The 7455-nt window shown below is 34.7% G+C and overlaps 1 non-coding gene across 1 annotated transcript; it reads left to right on the top strand.

Moving 5' to 3' along the window:
* Positions 1–7348: 7348 nt before the first annotated feature.
* LOC112510681 lies at positions 7349–7455 on the top strand. Its single transcript, XR_003069042.1, has one exon. It is a non-coding gene; the product is annotated as a small nucleolar RNA R71 (small nucleolar RNA).

Genomic DNA, 7455 nt, shown 5'->3' with positions numbered 1-7455 from the left:
TTTTTGTTTGCTTGGATTAATTGTAGTTTCATTTTAATGTATGATATTTAGTTCGATTTCGCCTTTTGATTTTCAGTTTTAATATTGTACAGATTTGCAGTTTTTAAATACAGGTTTTAAATATTAATTTTAAAATAAATCTAAAATATTATTATATATATATTTCCGGCGGACCAAATCCGCCGGTATTTTTTAAAAAATTAATTATTTTTAAAATATTAATTTTTAAAGAAAATATTTATTATATATTATTCCGGCGGATTTATCCGCCGGTATTTTTTTAAAAAATTAATTCTTTTTTTAAAATATTAATTTTTAAAAGAAAATATTTAATATATATATATATTATTCCGGCGGATTTTTCCGCCGGTATTTAAAAAATTATTTTTAAAAAAATATTATTTTCTTTTCAAAAAAAGAGATTTTCCAGCGAGACAAGTTTCCGGCGGATTTCCGGCGGGAATATCCGCCGGAATTTTTTTTTTTTTTAAATTTAATTAATTTTTAAGTTAATCAAGATTTTTTTTAAAAACGGGCGGAGATTTTCGGCGGCCGTAATCCGCCGGAAACGTGTAAAATCCGCCGCAAATACCGTCGGAAAAAAAATCACCGGCGCCCTTTTTTGGCTGCCGGAAATCCCTTTTTCCGGCGGATTTCCGGCGGATTTGGCCGCCGGAAAAAGTGGGTTTTTTGGTAGTGGATGACAACCATTTCATCGCATCAAACAAATACAATAACACATTTTGTCGCATCCAACAGATGTGATAAACACACTTTGTCGCATCCAGCACATGCGATAACCCAACTTGTCGCATTAAGCAGGTGCGATAAACCCACGGATGCGATAAGCACACTTTCTCACACCATATTTATGTGATAAACCATCTCATCGCATCACATTGGTACGAGCATATCATTTTGTCACATCACACTGGTACGATGTAATAAACTCATCGCATCATACAGATGCGATAACAATAACTCATATGATCAAAATTTCATCTTTAACAAATCGTTGAGTATGCCACCCTTATCCCAATATACGTCTCTCCTGATTATGCCACCCATATTTCAAAATATACACCGTATGTGACCCTTATTTCAAAATATACACCTTCCTGATTATCCCACCCTTATTCCATACAATTGATAATATAATAACAAAACCCAATCATGCTAACAAAAAGCAAATATTTGTATTCGAAAACTTCGAATTTGAAACCCATACTATTCCTTATTAAAAACATTTCAAATAAAGCTTTTGAAATCACTACAACAAAATTAAGTTTATAGGACACCCCCACTCTCTAAGCGTCCCAATAGGCCGCTTTAAATGACATAATTTATAAGACCAAAATATAAAATGTCCTATCTAAGGTGTTGTAATAAGTTTATATGACGCTTTTGAGCGTCTTATCAAATTTTTTAGGACATATTTAATACAAAGTGTCACATTAGCAACTTTATAGGACACTTTTGACCTATAAACTCATTTTTTTATAGGACACTTATTTTTTATAGGACAGTTTTTCAAATAGTGTCCTATAAAGTTGTTAATGAGACGTTTTATATTAAAAGTGTCCTAAAAAATTTATTACGACGTCAAAAAACGTCATATAAACTTATTACAACTTTTAGATGAGACATTTTATTTTTTTGGTCCCATAAATAAGTCCTATAAAGAGGTCTATTAGGACGCATAAAAATTTGGAGTGTCTAATAAACCCGATTTTGTTGTTATGAATAAAAACTCACCTTGAATTCACAATTAGATGGAAGACTTTTAGTTCAGCAAGAAATTCCAAATAAGAAGACGCAATTTTCTTATTCGTTTCTTTTGTTTTGCTCAAACCATAGACCAAATAACACCACACTGGTAGGTTATTTTTCACACCCTTAGACTTACAAAAGGAACCACAAAGCAAGTATACAATATGGTCCAATGTCATCTTTTCCAAGTAATAAAGTGATAAAAACTGAATATCGTCCACGGAGATTGTAACAAAGACTTAATAAGAGTCCAATGAAATAGATGATTTCAGATAATGAAATTGAAGACTTTAGTTTGATTATGAGTTAACAATGATAAAATAACATAATATTAAAGGGTAGCATGGGTGTAAGACTTATGGTGAAATGTAAGCACAAATTCCAGCAAACAATGCTGTAGAAATGCCACACCAGAGGCCGTTGTCAGGTTGGGCAGTAAGGGTCGGAGAAGGGCAATCACTTCCTATTTTTTATGAAGAGAATGAATCTTTTTATCGAAGGAATTGGAATGGAATAATATCGATTCAGACAGAAGAAAAGGTACAGCATACAGTAAGCCAAAACTAGTTGCACCATCTATTTTGAAGATATTCCTCTCGGACTTCACCTTTGCACTATATTATAGCTTTCAACCCACTATGTGGTATCCGGACCAGGGATAGTGACAGAATGGTGTCTTCAAAATATATGGATAAACAAATCTCTTTGTTAAAAGTCACTCTCTCAAGCCAATTCCCATATCATTCAAGTTGGCGTGTGTTCAAGATAATTCATCTCTGAATCTATCACACTTTGACACTTTTAAAGAGTGACCTACCTTTCGGTAGGTAATTTTTGAAAGACATAAATGATAAGTCTCCTTGTCGGTAACTTTCTCAAGTTTACCTCTTATATCATTCAAGTTGACGTGCATTCAATGGCTTATCTCTAAAACCATGGCACTTTAAGACTTTCAAAGTGATCAACTCGTCAAGAAGTGTACTTGGTTTTTATAAAAACTTGAATGAAATAGGGGAACATTGTTATTGTGAAACAACGTTCATTTTTTTTCGGTTTAACATTTCACCCCTTATCTTACACCCAATCTATTGGAATTAGCTACTCTTTACAGAAATTAAATGATAAGAAATATAAAGAACATAAAGTAAAGACATAAATATAAATGACGGAAAGTAAATGACTGAATATAAAGAGCGAAAACTAAATGGCAAGAAAATTAAATAAAGTGACAACAATGTTGTAGCAACTCATAATGAAGAAAACTATTTAAAGAAAATTAAAAACTAACTTGCATAACATAAGAACTTCATATATGATTCTTAAAAGTCTATGGGATGGATTTTAAGAACTACCAAGGGGTCCTATTTATACAAAAGAGCCAAGGTAGAAGACAAAAGTCTTGGAAAAGCCATGGTTCCCAAAAGAGAGACAAAGGATGAAAAGAGAAAAAGGTAGCATCACATCAAAAATAAAAGTAACCTCTAAAAACCTTCATCCCAGCTGTAGTGGGCTTTAACCAACAGATCAACAAAAATTTGTCTTCATTTTAATTGGTAACTGAATCATTAAGCACTTCCCAAAAGGCCGCCTCATAACAGTTCAATACTGTTGGAATGCTGCAACACAGAAAATTATGTTTTCAAGTTAAGGTTTTTCTACTCTAATGGTGCAAAGACAAGTTAATCACTTAATTTAGCTCCAAGTATAAACAAATGGAAAATAATATAATAAAAATGACTCAAGGTTGGGATAAAAGATAATAAAGTACCTAATAAGAAAAGAAATGAATGTTTTATGCATTGATAATCAATGCATATCACACCCCCAAACTTAAAGTGTTGCTTTTTCCCAAGCAACTAAAAGACAAATAAAAATGAATTAATGATGCAAAGGTGTACAAGATTATGGCATTCATTACACACATATTGCAAAACATACCATCATGAACATCATAGCCTTTCATAAATCCTTAGTAAACCATTCATAACCTAACTTTTATATATGAACCATATACTAGCACAAATATTTTCTTTGCTAAACTCAACACACTTCGTATTTGAGGTCAATAGGACTTTTTCTATGTTTACTATCCTTGGCTTTTTTTTCTTCTCTCACATTGCCTTTTTCTTATGCTTCAACATTGATTTTTTAAATTTTTTGGCACTTTATGCTCTTTTGTTGAAAGTATGCACATTGCCCCTATAGGACATTTTTGTGTGCTTTATACAAGTCCAACTAAGGCATCTTTTTAGAGCTTTACTCTTTTGTATTGATGTTTTGGCCTTAGTGGAACACCCTTTTTAGCACTTTATGCTCTTTTGTTGAAAGCATGTACGTTGCCCCTATGGGACATTTTTTTGTGCTTTATACAAGTCCAACTAAGGCATCTTTATAGAGTTTTGCTCTTTTGTACTGATGTTTTGGCCTTAGTGGAACACCCTCCCCCAAACTTGAAATGTTGACAATGCTCTCACTGGCTATATGCAGTGTGTAGTATATAGAGCGTACAGGTGGCTATTTGTGAGTTGTGAAGAAAGTCCTATATCATTCCCTCCTGTTACTGTTACTTGTGTGTGAGTCAAGTTGTGTCCCAAAAAGAATGGTGCTAGTTCTAGCAAGAACATATCTACTAACAACCTCAGAATTATTCAGGCTATGAAATCAAAGGCAACTATCAATGAACATGCAATCTTGCAAAGAAAATAAATCTAAAAGTATAAAATTATCCCAGACTCAAAAATAAGAAAAATATTTGGAGACTAAACAAAGATGATTAAACCTATCCTATTCCAAAGAAGTAGGCTGCATAGCCTGTGATGTAGAGGTGGTGCCTTGTGCTGCAACATCCTTCAACTTCTCATTCTCTTCAAACAACCTTTGAGTCTCCACCTTGATGGACTTTAAAATATTTTCACGAAAGTTGATGTTATCACCTGTTATGAGACTAAACAAAAGCGCCAACCTTTCTACAAAGATGGAGTTGTTATGATTAGTCGATGATAAATAATGTCTAATAAATCTTATCCAAACATTCTTATCAGAGGACAAATTGGCAACCTTAAAGGTTTTCAACATGAAATGAGTGTAAGGCTCCCAATCAGTCTTAGGCATTCTAAGGAAAGTCATGATCTCAACCAAATATGCCTCAGAGGCCATGTGTAAGAGTGCATCATTATCAGAATATATGTGTGGTGAGAGACCGAATAATTTATTTATGGCTTTGTCAAAGGTAGACATCTTTCTTTATGGCTCTATGGATGTGAAGTTATTGTCATCTTGGATGATTTTATTTTGACAAAAAGAAGGACTAATCACCTTTTGGTCGTCAATGATCAATCCCATAGCTTTTGTGTGTAAATTTAATATATATCAACCAACTTCTTTTATTGATGCAATTCTAGGGTAGATGATATGTTGACAGACAATTTGTCTTCTTCTCCTAAAAAAGCATGCTTCAAATGGGATGAGAGTTGTTTCAACTCCAAGTCAGGTGGTGATACAATGGATGGGGTGAAGTCTTTCTGCTCACTATTTTCCAGCAGCTCAAATACAGTAACATCACATGGGATACCATCATCCTCTCTTAAATCTAACTCAACAATCTCTTCATCTATTTCAACACTATCCATTTCCTCTAACTTATAGACCTCTCTAATTCCTTCCTCATAACACATTAATTCTATTTCACAAATTCTTGAACACTCTTCCAAATAGTCAGGGTATTTCAAAGAATTGAAAACATTAAATGTGACTTTTTGGTCTTGAAGTCTCATAGTCAGATCTCCTTTATGGACATTTATCAAAGTTCTTCCGGTGGGTAGGAATGGTCTGCCTAAACTAATAGGAATTTCCTTATCGGCCTCAAATTCTAAGATGATAAAATCTGCCGAAAATATGAACTTGTAAACTCGCACTAAAACATCCTCAATCTTTCCCTTAGAGTATGCAATGGAATTGTTGGCCAATTAAATTGTAACAGTGGTACGTCTAGCCTCTCCTATGCCTAAGGTGTTGAAAACAGATAAAGGCATGAGGTTGACACTTGCATCTAAGTCACACAAAGCTTTCCCAGTCTCTTTCCCACCTATAGAATAAGGAATACTGAAACCTCCTGGGTCTTTAAGCTTAGAAGGTATCTTGTTGGTTAAAAGTGTACTACATCCTTCAGTAAGAGCTACAGTTTCATACTCGGTCAGCTTTTTTTTTCTCACTTAGGATGTCCTTGAGGAACTTAGCATAACTAGGCATTTGCTTGATTGCCTCAACAAGTGGTATGTTGATATGCAATTCTTTAAACACATCAAAGAATTCTTTTAAATGCAGTTCTTCCTTTTGATTCCTCAACCTTTGGGGGTAAGGTACATAAGGAGGAACAGGTTTTATGACAACTTTGTTTGAATATGTTGAGCAAGATGAGTGTTTTATCCCTTGGGTGGTCTTACTCTCTTGTGGTATGCATGGGGTTACGATTTTGGTCTTAGGATCTACTATGACCTTATTTTGTAATGACTTTTTCCTAGTGGCCTCTTTTGGAAATAGTAAAGGGTAGTCTGATTTTGGGGGGACAATATTGGTGACCTTAGATGATTGGTTCTAATCGTTTCGGTGGTTTTTCAATAACATGGGACAATGTTGTAGCATCAGCCTTTGACAAAATTGGTTTACAATCTTTTTGCACTGTCTCTATCAATTCCTTCCCACTTCTGAGGGTTACTACTTTCACATGTTCCCTTCCTAAGGCTCTTGGGACTTCTGTGTTACTAGGCAAAGTACCAAGGACTCTATTGGACTGATTGAGTGCAAGTTGACTGACTTGGGTTTCCAGATTTTTGATAGCAGCACTTTGTTGATTAAAAAGAGATTGAGTCTGAGAGTTTTGATGGGTTATCAAAGCTTGATTTTGAGTTTGAGCTTGCAAAAGTACCCTTTTATCACTGCTTCCAAAGAAGATGATAAATCATCCTGTGAAGGTGGCTTGTTTTGAAAAGGTGGTTGAGCAGGTTGAAAATTTTGGTGATGATTTTGAGAGTTAGAGCTGCCTGCATGTTATTGGGGTTGAAAATTAGAGATTCCTTGCTGCTTATGTGCGGGTGGATTTAAACATGGACTATTCCAAGAAAAATCTGGGTGTTGTTTCCAACTTGCATTGTAATTGTTGGTATAGGGACCAGATTCATTATGAACAAAGTTTATGGATTTAGAATTATGAGGACAATGTTCATAAGAGTGTTCCCCGACACAACAAACACATTGCCCTGAGAGGACTTTTGAAATAGGTGGAGTGACAGTTGGTTGCACTCCTTGGCCAAAAGTAAGGTTTTTAAGCATGGTGGTCATGGAAGTGAGTTGTGCTGTTCATGCAGTGTATGCATCTACATCATGAATTCCAGCAGTCTTCTTTTGTGGTTGAGCACGTGGATCAGCCCAATGTCTATTATTTGTTGAAATTTTTTCAAGGATCTCATACCCTTCATTGTAGGTACTAGCTGTAAAGGCCCCTCCTACATTCGCGTCGAGCATCTGTTTAGCCATGGGACTTAACCCATTGTAGAATGTCTCTAGTTGAATACAGTAAGGAATGTCATGGTGTGGGCATTTTCTTAACAACTCTTTAAACCTCTCTCATGCATCAGGAACAGCTTCATCGTCCATTTGTTTAAAAAGACATACTTCATTTCTAGACTT

The sequence above is a fragment of the Cynara cardunculus genome (assembly GCF_001531365.2).
Source record: "Cynara cardunculus var. scolymus isolate 2C chromosome LG 3, CcrdV1, whole genome shotgun sequence".
Taxonomy (NCBI): Eukaryota; Viridiplantae; Streptophyta; class Magnoliopsida; order Asterales; family Asteraceae; genus Cynara; species Cynara cardunculus.
Note: the sequence above shows the minus strand (reverse complement) of the source record. Positions and strands in the feature narration are given on the sequence as shown.